Source organism: Cavia porcellus, unplaced genomic scaffold (genome assembly GCF_034190915.1).
Source record: "Cavia porcellus strain 051 isolate PalLab524CR breed Dunkin Hartley unplaced genomic scaffold, mCavPor4.1 scaffold_1, whole genome shotgun sequence".
Lineage (NCBI taxonomy): Eukaryota > Metazoa > Chordata > Mammalia > Rodentia > Caviidae > Cavia > Cavia porcellus.
In genome coordinates this window covers 197788581-197808589 of record NW_026947484.1, presented here as the reverse complement: position 1 = coordinate 197808589, position 20009 = coordinate 197788581, and the positions used below count along the sequence as shown (strand labels likewise).

The following is a 20009-nucleotide window of genomic DNA, read 5'->3' as shown; positions in this document are numbered from 1 at the left end:
AGAATCATATTAATTTAAGACTTCTAATTAATTTCAGCCTAGCTTTAAAAACAGCTAATTAAGCTACTGACGAATTTTAAATATAATGCCAGTGATAATTTATTTTTTTTAAACGAAGTGACATTTTGTTCAATTCTAAAATAAATTTAAAAAGATAACCTGAACGGGCATGATGGCTCATGCCTGTAATCCCAGCACTCAGGAGGCTGAGGCAGGAGAATCATTGCAAATTTAAGACCAGCCTAGGTTACAAAGTGAGTTCAAGGCCAGCCTGAACTGCATAGAGAGACCCTATCTCAAAAAGACCAAAAAAAAAAAAAAAAAAAAAAAAAAAGATAACCTGAATTGAAAAACTGTAAGAATTGGTAAGGCAAAGTAAAAACTTTTATTTTTAATGCTTTATAAGTTGTAAATGCTTTACTTTTACATTTCTGGTTAATCATATATAATGTAAACTTTCCCACTGTAGCCATTTGTGTGTATAATTCTGCAGCATTAAGTATATTCACACAGTTTTACAATCACCACCACCCATCCCTAAAATGTTTTCATCTTCTTCAACTTTAAACCATACCCGTTAACACTAACTCCATTTCTTCTCAGCAGCCACTATTCTCTTTTATGGTTCTAAGAATTTGACTATTCCACATATCTTGTAAATGGAATTACAGAATATTTGTCCCCTGTAATTGCCTTATTTTTTTCTAAAATATCTCCAAGACTTATCCATGTTAAAATTTCCTTTTTAAGAGTCAATAATGCTCTACTGTATATTGAAAGGGTTTTGGCCCAGACCGGACACTGTAGCCAGAAAAAGCCTCAGCCGGAACCGGAACCAGGGAGCTCCTATCTCCCTCGCTCCTAGAGATTTACCTGTAACTCTGTTCCCCTCCATCCTTAGGGATCTACCCCTGGCGCCAAATGTGTGCCAATGAAATACCTGTGCATCCCTAATGGCCCTAGAGCACTACCCTAAGCTTAGGTTACTTATAGACCCTCCACTCCACGTGTCCCCTAGAGAGATCCTGGGACTCCAGCGGCCGGGGAGGGGGGGGGGGGAGTGGGGGTGGGGGATGGGGTGGGGGGGTTGGTGGGTGGGGGTGTCGGTCATCTCCGTGTTCTCAGAATAAAGGCCTCTTGTTTTATACTTATCTTTTGGAAGTAATATCTTTTGGAAATAATCCTATCATATATATATATAGCACATTTTGCTTATCCATCAATCCTTTTATAAAAGCTTTTCTAAGCACCTTGATTATAGTTTTATGGGATTTTTTTTTAGGATACGACTCACAAAGTCAATACAGTAAAGATGGGAGCCAATGTTCTCAGTTATGTCTTATTTTCTCATGAGTAATCAAACCATATAGGATTTATTTATTCATTTGCAGTGGCAAACTTTGTTTGAAAAAGTAAAAGTGAGCACAAGAAAGTGGCTCTGCAGAGCAAGCTTGGGCCAAGTGAAAGAAGAAAGAGCAAAGACAAAACCATGTCTTGGAGAAAGCAGAGCACGCTATTGTGAGAAAAGCTTCGATAGCCAGTAGGATTTATTTTTAAACTTACATTCTAGTATAATAGGGAAAAAACAGACGAAGAGTTAAATTCTTGAGTTCTTTTTTTTTTTTTAAACTCGGAAAGTGTGACATTGTCAGGCAAAATGAGAAGACTGAACCCTTTGCATTCTTTTGTAAACATGAGGATATAGGAATGGAGGGAAATACCACGTGCTTTTCAGCACAAACCCATAAAGTATAAGCAGCTCTATTTTTTATAAATGAAGAAACTAAATCAGAGTCATTAAGTACTCTACATAAAGTCATGTATTAAATAGGTACATATTTTGGGTTGTGGATGCCTTTCTGATCCCAAAGTTGCTACTTTCCCCAGTATATATACCTTTATACCTCTGATAAAAGATACAAAAGGAGGAGATGAAATGCATATAAAACAATTCTTTTAACTCTAAATTGATTTGAGTAAAATAATGTTGACATGAAAAGAATATACACATGGCTTTTCTATGTTCCTATGACTATCTCAGGAAATAGCATTTTGATTTTTTCCAGCTCTAGGTATGCTGGCTTTATGCCTCTTCAACATGATTAACCTCTAAAATTAAATATTTAAATTGTTATTTGGATGCCATTTCCACAATAGAAACTATCCTTGGGAACACAGGGAAAATTCGCTTAACAGTAACGCGCAACGCGCACTACTCATTCACAAGGTCAGATTACATTCCCAGCTTAGCTAGTATTATATATTTTTAAAAATCCTGTACTTTTTCTGAACAGAGTTCTGAACCATAATATAATTTATATCAATCAACATTTTAAAATACTGTTTTTAAGCAGTGAAGGACTTTCCAAATACTTTTCCTTCTTTTAGGAAATTAGTCAAAACAGTTCCTCCTCAACTACAGTTAATGAAACTATTCCAGTTAGAATATCCATTTGTTTGTACTTAAAACTGAAGTATTTGCATATCCACTTCTCTTTATGTGAATTTATTGCCAAACAAGCAAGTTATTCAATACGTAACCAGACGCTAAGGTAAATATAGTAAATATGGTTTCTCTTTTCTGTTACTTCTCACTTTTCAGGAGAATGTATATAACCAAAACAAAATTGTTTAGCAAGAGAACACACATGTTTTAGGTGCCTTCTGATGTGAGAAGGCCCTAGTCCACAGTGACACGGTAAGTAATATTTAATAAGCATATCAAACAGGAGGTGTGCAGTCCCAAGTATTTTACTGAGTCCTTCATTTATACCACTGTAACAGGTAAAGCATAAAAAGATACAAAATTTACAAATATTTGGGGTTGGGGATTTAGCTCAGTGCCATAAGCGCCTGCCTTGCAAGCAGGCAGTCGTGAGTTCGATCCCTGGTACCGACAAAAAAAAAAAAAAAAAATTACAAATATTTAATTAAGTTAGACAGATTTTTAAACCTAGTTGAAAAGATCTTTTCTTACAACTAAAAATAGAAAATTTGAAAAATAAGACTTTCTGCTGGAGGGCAAGTTTTAATGTAAATGTTAGGTTTTTTCACTTTTTTATTTATCTGACAGTAACGCAGACTGAACTCACAGGCTTCACGATGAGGTTGGCCTCGCTCTTAAAAAAATTTTTTTTGACACAGAATTTCACTAACTTGCTCAGGTAAATCTTGAACTTAAAAAAAAGTGTTTCTGCCTCAGCCTTCTCAGAGTGTTGGCATTACAAGCTTGCATCACCACTCTGCTAACTACTGCAACTACAATAAGAAAATAACTATGTACTTCTGCAAGTATTTCAAAAATCTACACACAGAAAATCATCTGTCATAGCAAAAGAAATTTACATGACATATTTCTACTCAGTTATCAGGATAATTTCAATGTCAGGAGAGTTTATTACCTCCACGATAAAAATATTAAAATGAGTAACTCAGGCTGCATTCTAATAACATACAAATGCCCAACACTTAATCTAACTTAGACTTGAATGCTCTTACATCTTTGATTATATTTAAAACATATTCCCAAAGAGAGATTCTGCATATGAAATCTTGATAAAAGAATCATCCTTCGAAAAATGAAAACAAGATCATAACCATGGCTCCTGAGTTAAAAGTTCCACAATATATAAATAAGGGAGAATGACACAGAAAAAGTTTAAAAATAATTATTGCTAAGCTTTGAGTTAGTAACATTATGTTAAAGTTGCCACAGAAACATCTGTTAAGGCACATGAATAAATGCAAGACTTCAATATAACATAAGTGCTGATACAATCTTCACTAGAACTATAGTATACATCAACTATAAGTTAACTCTCAAGAGGTACAACCCCAAATTTGGCAGGAGAGTCATGCAATAAGATTTTTTTCTCATGCTTTAGAGCCAAAGTAATACAGGTTACTTGATGTTAAGCATGAATTTAAAGAGAAGTTTAAGGCTTTACTTTACTCTAGTGATCAAAAAAAGAGATTTGGCTTAGCAAATCAGGTATTATAAAGCTCTACTCTGGGTGAAGGAACAATCCTTAAAAAATTCTCACTGATGACTACCTCCAATTATTAGGCGTAACCTGCATAGAGAGGGAAACTAGTAGGCCAAATTCTATAAACCAACATGTGCATGCTTGCACACTTCCATATTTGGTCAGCCTTTGCACATGAAGAGAAAGAAAGCTGTTAGGATCAACAAGAGTGGTTACAATATAATTGCCTATCCAATACTGTTTTGGCTTATAAAGCTAAAGGAAAACAATCCCAAGAGAAGGGTGAAGGAGGAGAATAATGGTCAAGTAACTAATTTTGCTTAAGAAAAATTAAAACAAATGAAAACAGCTTTCAAGTTGCTGTAGTGTTTCCTTTTGTTTACCAAGTATACCCATAAACATCAATTTCTTGGCCTTGGAATTTTCTTTCTTCTAACTCTAACTATGAAAAACCAGTAAAACCAAAGCACCAAGATGTCACACCAAATTTTGCTTTACATACAATTGTTAATCGGCACTTTTAAAATAATATTTGAGTTTTATCTTCAAGACAGATTTAAGAAGGTTGTACTTACCCCACATGCTTGAAAATTCTAGTGATATCTGATAATACAGAAAACTGCAAAGATAATTATGGGCTATCTCAGAACCTTACCACACCAGTGTTTTTATAAAAATACTCAAAACAGCACTGATTTCACTGATTTACTAGTTATTTTCCATTGCCTGTTAACTATTAAAGCAATTACTCTATGGGAATTGCTAAGACCTTCAAAATAGGGCTTTCATTAGCTGGAAATCTACCCAATAAAAGACAATGACTTCTCTAAAATAATCTCAGCTGCAAAGTTCAAGTATATGATATGGAAAATCATGAGCCCTCATATAGATAACACAGACACTGTACATAATACACTTCTTTCAACATGCAACAGAAGAGAGGAAACACATGTTAAGAGTCCTGCAGTAATGTTAATCACTTGTAAACTAACAAGATATCGATATCTAAGATCAAGGAGTTAACTGGAAACTGAATGCTAAACCTTAAATGACGAAAAGGAAGTGTGCCCCAGCATACAATATTGCCCTTTTTTCTCTTTCACAGTACTGATGATTGAACCCAGGATCCTCTACATGCTAGACAAGTACTTTACCAATGAGCTACATCCCTTAATAAGATCCTACAGGATCTTACTAAATTGCCCAGACTGGGCTTGAACTTGTGATGCTTCTGCTTCAGACACCCAAGTAGCTGGGATTATAACAGACTTGTGCCACTGAGTAAGGCAACAGTCCAACTTTAATTCTGAGATTAACATTTTGTGCTAAAGTTCCATGTGAATTTTAGATATCGCCAATACATGAACTCATATAATTCAAATTTTACTAACACAAATTGAGATCTTCAAAAGAAAATCATAAAGAACTATATCCTTTTCCAGTTTTAATAAATATTTAAGTTTTACGTAAATATTTTCAGTGTGACCTAACTTAAAACAAGTCCTTCATTTTTCTTTTTCTTTTTTCTGGTACCGGGGATTGAATTCACGACCGCCTACTTGCAAGGCAGGTGCTTATGCCGCTGAGCTAAATCCCCAGCCCCAAGTCCTTCATTTTTAAAAAGTCAGATGTTCAGTTCTGGGACACCTGAGCTTTTTTCTCAACTAATTTTCAAACATCAGTTTAATGTAACAGTTTCACTCATTCTCCATTGTTCTTTTTTCTGCCTACATAAACAAAGAAGATGAAAACACACATTCATTACTACTAAGATAGTCGCATGAATATAAGTACAGGTGTTTAAATAAAATCAAATCAGTTGTGAAACTCAGCTCCTGATAATCCCCAACTCCAAGATAAGAATTCAATGAGAACCAAAATCTTCAATGCAAGTTGGAACGTGATTTTGAAGTAGCAGAAACTAGTAATGGGAAATCACTGCATGATTTCCTAGGGAATGCGCTCCCAAGATAGATAAAAACGTATTTTAGAGTAACCTATAGGTTATGCAGATACTTGTAAGATCAGTCATTTGGATGTTAGAAGCCTTTTGGACCCAAGTACTACCAAGCAATGGACAGCGAACTCCTGAAGTTTGGGGTTAGTTTTTGGCCAAAGATCTAGAAAACCCTGAAGCTGGTGATTTTCAAAGGACAAGCAATGAGATACTGGGATAAACACTTATAGAACAGTGTGATGTCAGGGGCATTTTAATAGCAGGCGGGAACAAGGAGACAAGAAAGCCAACTGAAGAATGAACAGCAACAATAAAAGAGAGCGAGTCTCAAATATTTGAGGCGCACGCAGCCCAGGAAGCCAGTCTGAGGCCTAAGCCAGTAAGAGCCACAAACACAGGCCTACTGCACAAGCGGAGAAACTGAGGCTGAGGGAGCCGTCTGATCTCCAATTAGGACAGAGACCAAAACACAAGTCCAGAAACAAACCAACTTGGCTGGGGCCAGAGGCAGAGCCACAAACACAGGACTCCGAAGACACACACCCACCCAGACAGGGGGAACCGGTTGGGCAGGGGCTCCGGGAGCTTTCTCACTAGCGCATGCGCCTTCGCCCCCTCGGTCACAGCTTCCCCCCACCCCCAATCACATCTCTCACAACTCGGCCCGTCGAGGGCTGAGTACAGACCCCCGACCCGGCCCTGCGGGAGAATACAGCCTGGCATCCTACAGGGGCCAAGGGAAGCCTTCCTGGGGTTTGTGGATAGGAGTGTGGATAGTGGAGAGGAAACGCGGCCCTACCCGACCTGCAGTATCCTTCTCCGTTGCCAGCAGCTGGCCGTCCGGGAGGCTCCGCTGCCTGGGCCTCCCGAGTGCCCTGCGCCCGCCTCCGCCCCCTACTCACGTGAAAGCAGCTCCTTCCGCCCTCCTCCCCACCCCCTAGCGCATCTCATAGGTCCGCAGTGAAGACGAGCACCCCCATTGGCCCCACACTGGACAGCGAGGAGGGGCTTCCTTTCCTCTGAGCCCCACCTGAGCTGGAGGCTCGCTTTCAGAATTGCGCCTGCGCAGAGCTTGCAAGCTGCACCTGGGTTGTGTCAGTGTGAGTTCAGACAGGCAGTAATTCTGACAGCAGCACCAAGTAGAGCGGCACTGCTGACTGCAGGAGCGGGTTGACTACATCTATGGAACCTAGGAGGGAATACTGGTGCTACAGTGAAGAAATCTTCTGTCTACCTTTCCTGTGCAAGTCCTCTTTGAAAGGCGGTACTTAACAGTGTGACTCACCTGCCCATTATTAGCAGTGTGCTAAGGGCTATGTTAGGGTATTTCATTTCAGGTATAACACAAACCTGTGAGGACAGTATGATAGACAAGTGTAGTCCTAATTGCTCAATCCAAGCTGAAAGTCAAAACTAATGATTCCCAAGTACAAGGAATACTGGTAACACAGCTGCTTTGTATTTCAGGCACAGTCGAGAATAGGAATGAACAAGGTTGTCACAGGCTGTGGATTCGAAGTTAGGAATTTTATTTTGAAAGCATGCAAAGCACGCTTTTGAAAGCGTGAAATACAATGCAGCAAAATAACAAAATTTAATGTCATTCTCGAACGAATTTACAATGTAGCGGGAAACAACGATTCGGTGCTACACAAGATTTAAAATGTGTAAAATAATACAAATTATAAGTTATTCAAACTGTCTATGCTCTTTTCCTGGTGGGTCATTTGCAGTGCTTTTCAGCGGATATTGCAACCGAATCAACCAGAGAAAAAGCAACTTAAAAAACAAAACAAAGAAAAAACAAAAAACAGCTATGTTTTGTTACATTTCCTTTGTGACTTGTCTATTACCACAGAGGTGGCTGCAGCCCTGCAAGAAAATAATTTTACTTTGTCCTTCTACAGTTATTGAAATAAAGTACACACTTTAAAGTTTTCAAACAGTATTAGGAAGAAAATATCTCCTGAATTCCTGACACCCTAAAAAATGCCTAATATTCTGATGACCATCTTTCATGTATTTCTTGCTTCATATGTGTACAAATTTATAAACTTTTAACATACTTTCTTTTTTTTATAGTACTGGAATTGAACTCAGGGCCTTACACTTGCCAGGGAGGCACTTATGCTGCCAGGTTATATCACCAGCCCTTAACGTATTTTCTTAAATAAAATTTTATTCATCAGTATAATATGACTTAGAGGAAAGTAGAAAATAAAGAGCATCACATTCCCATTGCCAGTGTTAATATTTCAATGTACATCTTTTGTGCATATATCTTTTTTTTTTTTTGTCTTTTTCCTTTTTATCGGTACCGGGGATCGAACTCACGACTGCCTGCTTGCAAGGCAGGCGCTTATGCCGCTGAGCTAAATCTCCAGCCCCCATACATCTTTTTCAATAATGAGATCACATAGCTTAGTGAGCTGGTATTTTTTGTTTAACAATATCTACCTTATTTCAGTAGTTTTTCCTCTTATCTAATTCCTAGATTACATTCAAATTTTCTGTTAAACTAAAAATATTTCTTACAGCTGACATTTCCAAGTTAGTAACAATTTTCAAGAAAATTTTCCCCCAGGTAATATCTGCCTACAATAAAATATTTTATTAAACAAATAATATTTTTCTACCACCAGTATTCCCCAAACAGTACACTGCATCTGGTTATGTTCCTTAAGCCTTTTTAAATATGGCATTTAAGAAAAAATTAAGACACTGGCTCACTGCAAAAATAAAAAATCAAGGTAACTGAACTACAAATTCCTGGATTTGAGTGGTTGCTTCCTCAAAAACTCACTGAGTATGTTTTTCTAAGACTTGTATTTTCTTTAATCTGAAAACTGTTTTGAATCAATGGATTCAAATTAAACATTTGAACCCCATCCATGACATGGTATATTATTCTGTGTTGTATTTCATACTTCCTGACAATAGATACAATGCATATTATGTACTGTGCAATATTATCTATTATACATATTAGCACAGTGCTGGTATTGATTATTGGAATAGTCAATATATACATGCTATTCATTACTGAGTTCATTTTCAAAACAGACTTTCTTTCAGTGTCTACTAGTGCCATATAATATCCCATGGACAGAAAATTAATTTTTGTTTTCAAGTATGATCAACTTTTTTCAGCATGTGGCTTTATACCTGAGAACATACGGTTACAGTGTATGAGTGAGACATGGGATTGCTTTCAGGTAAAGTAATGTGGTAGTCAACAGCCAGGATGGGAAGAATCCTGAATGCTAAAATAAGAAAAATGCATTCAATCCAGGGACATAGATGCTTTTTGATATTTCTAAGAACAGTAACAGTACTAGATTTGAGTTTTTAAAAACATCACTCTGTTAAGACCAGAGTAGGCAAAACAATAGGTAGATCCAATAGTTTAGCGGTTGCCTACAGTCAGGCAAGTTTTAACCAGAAAATACAAAGAAAAAAAATAAATAAAGAACAGGATTCCAGAAGTATTTACAGAAAAAAATTGACAAAATCACTGACATTTTTGTCTGCTTCCTCAAATCTGATTCAAACCAATTTTTTATTTGTTATTATACTTTTTTTTTTGGTACCGGGGATCGAACTCATAACCTTGCGCTTGCCAAGCAGGCACTTATGCTGCTGAGCTAAATCTTCAACCCTGTTATTATTTTTTTAATTCTAGAACTTCATTTTGGTTCCTTTTGATAATTTCTCTTTAATATTTCCATTTGAGGGGCTGGGGATTTAGCTCAACAGCATACACACCTGCAAGTGCTCGATCCCTGGTACCAAAAAAAAAATTTCCATTTTGATTATATGTTGTTATCCTGACATTCTTCACATCTTCCTGAGCAATTTCACATCTGCTGAGCAATTTCAAAACAGTTTTGAGGCCAAAGGTGAAGAATGGAAGTGTGGCTGTTTACTAAGCATAATGCCCTAGATTAAATTATCAGCTCCACAAAATGCAAAAACAAAGCAAAAATAAAAAATAACTTATTTTAAAGTCTTTGTCAAACAGCTGGGCTTCCTCAGGGTCAGTTTCTATCAATTTGTTTTCTTCTTCTGAATAGGCCATATTTTCTTGTTTCTCAGTACACCAGGGGATTGAACATTTGAATCTCACAATGTGGTGAGCTGAAACTGAAGACTCCCTCTTCTTCCAAAGTTTGCCTTTGCTTTGATTAATTTTTTAAAAATTCTCTATGTCATAGGGATCAGGCTCACGCTAATGTGAAAGCTCAAGGTCTCAGGTCTTTTCTGAGGCTGCATCCTTCCCTAAGTATATGCAATAGCTTTCTTCCATATAAGCAGCTGCTTTTCAATATACTAATCTTTAAATGTGTGGTTTCCAAATGAGGTAATAGAGAAGTGAACACACAAATAACAGATGCTTCTCTTTTAAAACTTCTGGAAGCTGGTTAGAAACTAATAGCAGTCAGGCTAGGTGTAGGGGCACATGCCTGTAACCCCAGAACTCAGAAGGCTAAGGCAGAAGGATCACAAGTTTGAGGCCAACAATATCCTGTTTAAAAAAAAAAAAAAAAGAAATAAATAAATTAATAGTAGACAACCTGTACCTAAACTTCGGTGATCAAAGAAGCATTCAGTATTCACAATACAGATAACCAGTATTAGGAAGACAAAGTTCTTATTGCCTATTCTGGCTCTGGCAAGCCATATGGGAATGTGGATATGGTGGCCTATGAGAGGGTTGGAGAATAGGCCACTATCACATTAAAGAATGATGTTGACTGAAATTAACTTTGGTTTATCAGCCGAGCTCTCTCTAAAAAATGAAAACATTCAAACAGCCTTCAGAGGTTACTGAAGACCAAGAAGTAGGGCCAAAGACATTCCCCATGCATGGTTACTCCAACATGTAACAATTTTGTAGTATGACCAGCAGCATATCCCTGACAAAGCCAGGGCAACACCCCAAAAGCTACCCAGAAAGGGCTGGGGATTCAGCTCAGCAGCTAAAGTGCTTGCCTAGTAAGCATGAGTTCAATCTCTGGTACCAAAAGAGAAAAAAAAAAAAAAAGGCTACCCAGAAGCCCCAAACAGCTTCTAGATCTTCTCAAATACAAGTTAACTGGGGATTAAATGAATGAAGACTCCTTGCAGGGAGGACAAGTAGAGTTGCCTTAATTCCAGAAAGCTAGCAATGTGCCCTGAATTCTCATGCCAACTCCTTCAGTAAAACTTTTGTGTTCTTTCTTAAGGCAGGGTCTCAGTTCGGGCTAGCCTTGAACTCACTATGTACCTCAGACTGGCTTCCAACTCATGGTGAGTCTCCTGCCTTGGCCTCCCATGTAATAGGATTACAGGCAGGTGCCACCATGACTGGCTAACTTTTAATCTTAAAAATTAAAACAAATAATAAAACAAAATCAGGACTGGGGATATAGTTTAGCATGCATGAGGTCATGGCTTCAATTCCAGCACTAGGAAAAAAAATGAAAAAGACTCTAAAATAGTTCTTTCAGATAGTTTTGTCACTACAAACATTGTGTAGCTAGAAAGGTTCTTTATGTTTTCTACTTCATCTGAAGAGCAAAAGGAAAAAAGAAGGAAGAAAAAACATTCTAAGAGGGACCTACCTGTAAAACACTATCAAAGGGGACAACTGAAGTGTGTGAGTTCCAAGTGTAAAAAGAGAAACAAAGAGCAGACAAAATATTTAAGGAAATTAAATCAAAATACCTAAATTTTATGAATCTCATAATCTATGACTTCAAGAAGTTCTAAAAACTCCTAGTAAGAAATACTCAAGAGAGCTACATCATAGATCGAACCCAAAGAAAATCTGGAGAACAGCAACAAAAAAGCAACTTGGCATATTAAAAAAGAAAATTGTCAATAAGATTATCAACCAGTTTCTTATGTGAAACCTTGGAGGCCAAGAATGCACTAAGTTACTATATTCAAAGTGCTGAAAGGAAAACATTGTCAGTGGAAAATCTTACATTTGGCAAAAGCATCTTTTAAAAATGTGAGCAAGCTGGGGCTGGGGATTTAGCTCAGCGGCATAAGCACCTGCCTTACAAGCAGGTGGTCGTGAGTTCAATCCCTGGTACTGATAAAAAGTTAAAAAAAAAAAAAAAAGCAAACAAAAATGTGAGCAGGTTGGAGGTGTAGCTCAGTGGCAGGGCACTTACATAGCATTATAAGGACATAGGTTTGTCCCCAGCATGACAAGGAACGGGTGTGTGAAAATTTTTTTTTTTTTTATTTAAGAGGAAAAAGAGAAAAACACAAAACAAAACAAAGCGGTGTAAGGATACACGTAATACAGAACTACAAAAAAAAAAAAAACATAACAGTAAGAAATCACCTGTTAATAGATTACATATTATCATCTTGAAAATAGTTGCTCAAATCACTGTATCAAAGAAGACAAGGTGGACATTCAAACAGGGAGACTGCAAACAGCTGTGTTCAATGATCCAAAAACATTGATATAGTCAGCTATTTAACACCCCTAAACACACTTGCTGTTAGATCCATTAGAGCTCTTTTTCTTTTTTTTTTTTCCCCTCTCTATTTTACAACAAAATTTACACATTTTGGATTTTATTACTCCTTAGTGCTTATTACTTTTTTGGGGGGGGGAGATAGACAATTCTTTTTAAGGAAACAAGAGACAATGTTGATAACCATTGTTGATAACCTTGTACTCTGTTCTACACCATGTGCGATGTCTATCCTTGGTTTTGACTGACAGCTTTGTTTTGCCATATTTGGGTGTGTGAAATTAAAATATTCCCCGAGAAAGAAAACCTGAAAAGTTTGTTACCACTAAACCAGTCTTTCAAGATATGATAAAGAGAATCCAGGTTGACATGAAGGGCGCTTAGGAGTAACTCAAAGTCATAGAACAGAAAAAAAAAAAAATCTTTTGTAAAGACAAGCACATTGACAATTATAAAGAAAGTATAATTACCGTTTATAATTTCATTTTTTATTTTCTAATGACTTAAGTCAAATGTGTAAAAAATATTTATCTATATTAATGGACACATAATGTATAAATTACATCCTGCATCATCAATAGAAAAGAAAGCAGAAATGTATAGGAGCAGAGTGGTTTTATGCTATTGATGTTAAATTGGTATTAGATCAAACAAGATTATTAAATTCATGGATTTTAATCCCTATTGTGAGCTATTAAGCAGGCAGATAATCCAATTATGGGGTTGGGAGGCAAGGTCTTTGGATAAGGTCATCAGAGGGGAGCCTCCATGGTTGAATACTGGAAGCTTTACACAGAGAGATGAGAGAAGGTATACACGACCATATTCTGTATCTTGCCATATGATACCTATCGTGGAACTCTTATCAGCAAGATTAGCCAACCCATGAGCCAAAATAAACTCTTTTCTTTATAATGTACCCATTCAGTGATACTGTTATTAGCTACCGAAAATGGGTTAACAGTTACTAAATCCCATTGTCAACAATAACAGAAAAAAATCTATAAAATGCATACCAAAAGAAATTAGAGGAAATCAAAGCATGATTTTTTTTTCTTTTTCGTTTTTTATCGGTACCGGGGATCGAACTCATGACTGCCTGCTTGCAAGGCAGGCGCTTATGCTGCTGAGCTAAAGCCCCAGCCCCCAAAGCATGATTTTTTAAAAATGAACTATATAAAGTCATCGGAATAGGAGGAAATGAGAATTTTTAAAAACTGTAAAACACATAGAACAGAAATAACCAAATAACAGGTACAGTGTAAGACATAATTAACAGATATAATGACATAATTAGCTAATTATTTTATATGTAAAGGATTTAAACTATCCAATAAAAAAATGAAAGATGAGCAGGTAATATTTAAAACATGATTTAATGACACCCTGTCTACAAGACTAAATTTAGAACCAAAAACACAAATATATTGAAAATGAAAGGATGAAATAACTATTCCAGGGGTGGGGTATATAGTTCAGTAGTATTGCACTTGTCCTAGTAAGTGACACAACCCAGGGTTCATTCCCAGCACTGCTTAAAAACAACAATAATACCAAAGAACTTCCATGTAAATAGTAAAAGAGACCTGGGTTATTTATACTACAATTTGACAAAACAGACTTTAAATTTTGTAAAAGTTAAGAGAAAAGTATTACATATTAAGCAAAAGGTAAAGATTGCATAAAAGTTATAAATCTTTCTACACTTAAGAAAAACTCTCACAATAATAAGCAAAAACTGACAGAATTATGAGAAATAAAACAGTTCTACAATACAAGCTGGAAACTAAAATATCCTATTTTTAAGACTGAAGACAAGCTGGCCACAGTGGAATATTCCTGTAATCCCTGCACTTGGGAGGCTGAGGTAGGAGGATTGTTGCAAGTTCAAGACCAGCCTGGACTACAAAGTGAGCCAAAAGCTAGCCTGAACTGCATAGCAAGGCCCTGTCTCAAACACACACACACACACAGAGTCAAGAAAACCAGATAACAGATTAGTAAAGACAAGATCTGACTATCACAATCAAATAAATCTAACAAGACACTGTATAGATCATTCCACCCAATAACAGCAAAATACACATTCTTCTCAAGTACACAAGAGAGAGTCATCAGGGAAGACCATATGTTAGGCCCCCCAAAAAAGTCAGGAATAGATTTTTATGAGACTGATATACAAAATGTCTTCTCAGAGCTGGAGTGAAGAAGAGAAACAAAAAATTGAAATATGCAGATATTCAACAACACATTCTTCAAATAATAGGTAAGAGAAGAAATCCAAAGGGAAATTTAAAAATACTGAGAAACAAAAATAACACAATATATCAATGCTTGTAGGCTGGAATGAAAGTAATGATCAGAGCAAATTTATAGTTGTAAATAACCATAGTAAAAAACAATAGCTGAGAAAGTAATTCAGTGGTGGAGCACTTGCCTAGTACACATGAAGGCCCTGGGTTCAATCCAAAAAAAGAAAAGAAAAAAGAGAAAGAAAAAGAAAGGAGAGAGAGACACAGACAGACAGACAGACAGATAGACAGAGACAGACAAAGAAAAAGGATCTCCAACCAATAACCAAAACTTTATACCTACAGAACTAAGAAAAAACTTAATGAGCCCAGGTATAGTAGTGGGAACCTGTAATTCCTGCGACTAGCAAGCAGAGGAAGTATTGTTTCAAGAAAACAAAGGTTAGCCTAGGCAATGTAGTGAGATGGTGTCTCAAAACACACATACACATATACACATACAAACAAAATACAATGAAACAAAAAGTTGATTTTTGAAAAGATCGATAAGAAACTAAGGACAGATTATCTGAACTAGAGGGCAGATTTGTAATATGGGAGCATGAAATGAAAAACTTCCTAAAAATAACAAAGAAACGAACAGCAATAATACAAAGACTAGAAGATGATAAGAGAATCTATAACTTAAGAATTAAGAACATAAAAGAAGAAGTAGGGACACAAACAAATGAACTACAAAAGCTACTCACAGAAATAATCCAGGAGAATTTTCCTAATTTAGCAAAAGGTAAAGATACTCAGTTGTATGAAGCATACAGGACCCCAGCCACCTACAACCCAAACAGAGTAACACCCAGGCATTTAATAATTAAAATTCCAGAAATCCAATACAAGAACAGAATATTAAAAGCCGTCAGAGACAAGAAACAGATCACTTACAAGGGAACACCCATCAGAATTACAGCAGATTTCTCGTCACAAACCATCAAATCATGAAGAGCGTGGGGGGAAATAATTCAAGCTTTGAAAGATAATAATATCCAGCCAAGATTGATATATCCTGCACAACTATTCCTGAAAATTGATGGAAAAACAAGGTGTTTCCAGGATAAAGAGGAACTAGGGGAATATGCAACCACCAATTCAACTCTACAGAGAATACTGCAGGATATTCTAAAAAAGAAAAATACACAGAATCCAGAAATAGTGGCAGAGAGGCCACAATGAATGCAGCAGAAAACAAAATGAAGAAGACAAACTGACAACTAATGACAGAAAAAGAGCTCAACAGAAATGAGGCAGAGAAGATTGGATGATAGGAACAGCTATTTTGGAAAAAATGACGTCATAATAGGTAATACTGATTTAGTATCATCTTGTTTTGAAGTCTCATCAAGCTTTTGTTCTTCTGTCTCCATTGGTCTAAACAGGTTGTATCTTATTGGATTTTATTATATATGATAGTATAAGCAAAACCTTTTATAGACAAGGAGATTATACAGAAACCATTGTTCATTTTCTGTTAGTTGATTTTAAATAGCCTGTAATACTGTCATTCTCTTAAATGGTTTTACATTGTTTTGATATATTTGATGCTACAGTATACAAAGTTATACTCAAAGATTTCAAGGAAAGAGACAATATGGTAACTAATTTTATGTCAGGATAATCTTGTGGTGAAACACTATTTTGCTTAAATGGTTATGTTTTGATCTGCACTGTTTTGCTGTTATGCTCTCTTTTATCTCAATCTCCATTTTATTATTTACTTTATTTTTTTATCCTTTTAATTAAGGGAAAAATAAATTAAAAAATAGAAGGATATATTATAGTAACCCACTTTGACTTTCTATTATCTTGATTTAAAGCTCTCTTGATTTATTGCTCTCACCATCTTGTTTTGACTGATGTCCTTCTATTCTGTTTTGCTTGATAGTACCAGGTTCAAAAGTTTAGGCAACAGCTGTGAAGATAGTGGGATTCATTATGACGCCCATTCTGGTTGACTATTATCTACTTTTGAAGACCTATAATGTCTCCAATGTTTTGGTTTTGTCGGTTTTGTTCTTTACTGTTTTGTTCAATTTTATTATAACTGATGATATAGGCAATTCTATTAGAGATAGCGGGAGGCATTATGGTAACCATTGTTGATCACCTTGTATTATGCTTCTACATTATCTATTATGTCCACCCTTTTGATTTGACTGACTCTGTTCTGTTATGTCACATTTGGTTCTACTCCCTTCCAAAAAAGTAATAAGAACTGTGGGAGCAACAAAACCCAAAATGTGTAATTGTCATTGTACAAAAGAGAGGAAAAGAAAGTGCTCTAAACGCTATAACTGCGTGTATATATAAGTGTATAAGATAGATAATGATATCACTGAGTTTTGTTGGATCATTGAACAGAACTGTTTGCAGTCTCACTGTTGGAATGTCCACTTTATAAGCTTTAATTTTGTAACTTGAACAATTATTTCTAAGATGACAATATGTAATCCATTAACTAGTGATTTCCTACTGTTTATTTTTTTCTGTAAATCTGTGTAATTGTACCCTTTCTCTGCTTTTTTTCTTTTTCTCCTTAAATAAAATTTAAAAAAAAAGAAAAGATCGATAAAGCACTTCAACTACTTATGAAGAAAAAAAAGAACACAAATAACTATAATCACAAATCAAATATACAGTACTATCAGCATTACAAATTAAGAGAGTTATGAAACTATTATGAACAAATCTAGCCCAACAAATCAGGTTATCTAAGGAAAAATGGACAAATTTTTCAAAATTCAGATTGGCACACATCTGTAATCCTAACAGTCTTTAGCTGGGCATGACAATTGTGAATCTGAGCTCAGCCTGGAGAATTTAGCAGGACCCTGTCTGAAAATAAAATAATCAAAAAGGACTGGGGGTGTAGCTCATTGTGAAAGTCCTGGGTTCAATCTCCAGGACAGAGGAGGTTAAAGGGAGAGGGAAGAGACTAGGGAGAGATTGACTCACTAATTAACCCCACTCCTAGCACACAGACACACACAGTCCTGTACCAGATGATTTCATCAATGAATTTTATTAAACCTTTAGGGAACAATTTTTTCAGTCCTTCTGAAACTCTTGAAAAAAAAAAAAGAGGATAAGATACTTTTTAACACATTTTATGAGGCAGAAGTACTCTGATAGCAAAGATAAATACATCATAAGAAAATTACAGATTAACATTCCTTATGAATATAGATGGAAAAACAATCAACAAAACATTAAATAAATAAAGTCCCATCCATTGGCCCAATTTGGTGGCACACACTTGTAATCTTAACCCTTGGGAGGCTGAGCAGGAGGACTGCCACAAATTAAAGGCCAGCTTGGGCTACATAGTGAGTTCAGGATCAGCTTTAACTGCATAGCAAGGCCACATCTAAAAAAAAAAAATCCTCATCCAGAAGCATATAGTAAAATAATTCAGGATCAATGAGATTCATACTCGTAAAGTTCGGTATAAAATAAATCAATTTAATACATCACAGTAATGGAATAAAGAGGAGCATCCAAATTGGTTAGGAATAGGCATGTGAAAGAATCCAGCATCATCTCATGATTATCATCTCTTAGAAAATTAGAAATAGAGGCAAAATTCCTAAACATGTTAGAAGAATCTTGAAAAATACACAGTATGCAAAACATTACACTTGATGGTATTACACTTGAGATCAAACGCTTTCGCCTGTATTAACAGATATTAGATATGCAAAAGAAATTAAGAGCATCCAAATTAAAATAGAAGAGATAAAATGATTTATATTCACAAATAACATGTAGAAAACCCTAAAGATTCCACAAGAGAACTACTGAAGCTAGTAATCAAAGTTGGCAAAGTTGCAGGGCATGAGACCACACAAAAATCAGTTGTTTCTCTACAACAGCAATGAACAATATGAGAAGAAAATCAAAGAAACAATTCCAACTAAAATATTATCTAAATGAATTAAACATGCTGAAAACTAGACAGCCGAGTGAGATTAATGAAGATGTAAAGATATATCATGTTCATAGACAGGAAGACAAAATCCTTACGTTGCCAACAATGTTCAAAGCAACCTACAAATTCAATACAATCCCTATTCCCAAAGTCTTTGCAGAGAAATGGAAGGCCCATCCTCAAATTCGTATCAAAGTACAAAACACCCCCAAACAGCCAAGGCAGCCTTTACAACTCCAAAACTTGCTACAAAGATAGCTACATAACTAAAATATGGTGCTAGCGAAAGGGCATGCAGATTACTAAACTACAGACAGCCCAGAAAGTACATATTTTTTTTCCCCAGTGGATTTGAAAGGTTCCAAGACCATTCACCTGGCAAAGAAAATGATCTCTGCAACAAGTGATGTTGGGAAAACTGGCGATTAATATGGAGTAGAATGAAGTTGGGTAGTACTATAGTGATGATTGCAAAACATTGTGAGTGAATTTAATGTCATTGAACTTAACAGAAATGATTAAATTGACAAACATCATTTTGATGATAATAAATAGCTCCTCCCAAGAAAGATTTTAAAAATTCAAGTGAACATTTGGATTGGCAAGGAAAGAAAAAGGGCGCTAGAACGATACTCAAATTTTCTGGTCAGGGACCGGGATTTAGTTCAGCAGGCTCAAAATGCTTGCCTGGTACGCGTCATATGTTGGATCCCTGGTACTAAATAAAAAATTTTTCCCTCGTCGGGTGCAATGTGTGCACAGTGCCGTACACCAACACAAGAAGCACTGTATAGGATACGAGCGGAAGCTTGGAGACTTGAAATTATTAGAAGGTACATTAACACTGGGAAAACCAATTGAAGATCTCTGGAAAGATATCTGGGCTAGTAACAGTGAGTAGTGAGTGAATGGTCAGCACATTGTAGTTAAGGCGGGGATGCTATGGGAAAGCAGGTAATTCCCTAGGAATACGTAGGGAGGAGGAAGAACCCAGATGCAATACCCTTACCAAATGCCAACACTGGTAAGCAAGGGGCTTCAAAACGCTTTCTGCATTCTTGGCTCCCGCGAGGCAGTCCACATCCCTAGGCGGGAGGGACTTACCAAGGTTTAAGCGCGGAAGGGCCCTTCAGGCTCAGGCAGACAACTGACGGTGGCGGCCAGGCTCCAGAAGAGCCGCCGAGAAGAGAGCCCGGGTCAGCGGATCCTAGAGAAGCGCACTGGGCCGCAGCCACCGAGGTTAACCGGCCAGCGCACCTGAGGACAGCTACCACAGACACCAGCGGAGGAGGGCCTGGCAAGCTGCCCGCGCACCGCCCACTACGTGAAAAGTTCCTCTCGGGGCCCCCGTCGTCCTCC

General features: G+C 36.6%; 1 protein-coding gene across 5 annotated transcripts in view; it reads right to left on the bottom strand.

Annotated features, from left to right (window-relative positions):
- Positions 1-19930, bottom strand: part of Rabgap1 (RAB GTPase activating protein 1) — a 188447-nt gene extending 168517 nt beyond the window's left edge. The window contains exon 1 of one of the 5 annotated variants that reach the window (XM_063227092.1): positions 19660-19930. The gene's annotated coding sequence lies outside the window, so the exon portion shown is untranslated. Of the gene's footprint in view, positions 1-6742; positions 6860-19659 lie in introns of those variants that run through there. The other 4 variants (XM_013153319.3, XM_003470795.5, XM_063227094.1 and 1 more) reach the window with 4 other exon arrangements.
- Positions 19931-20009: the final 79 nt, after the last annotated feature.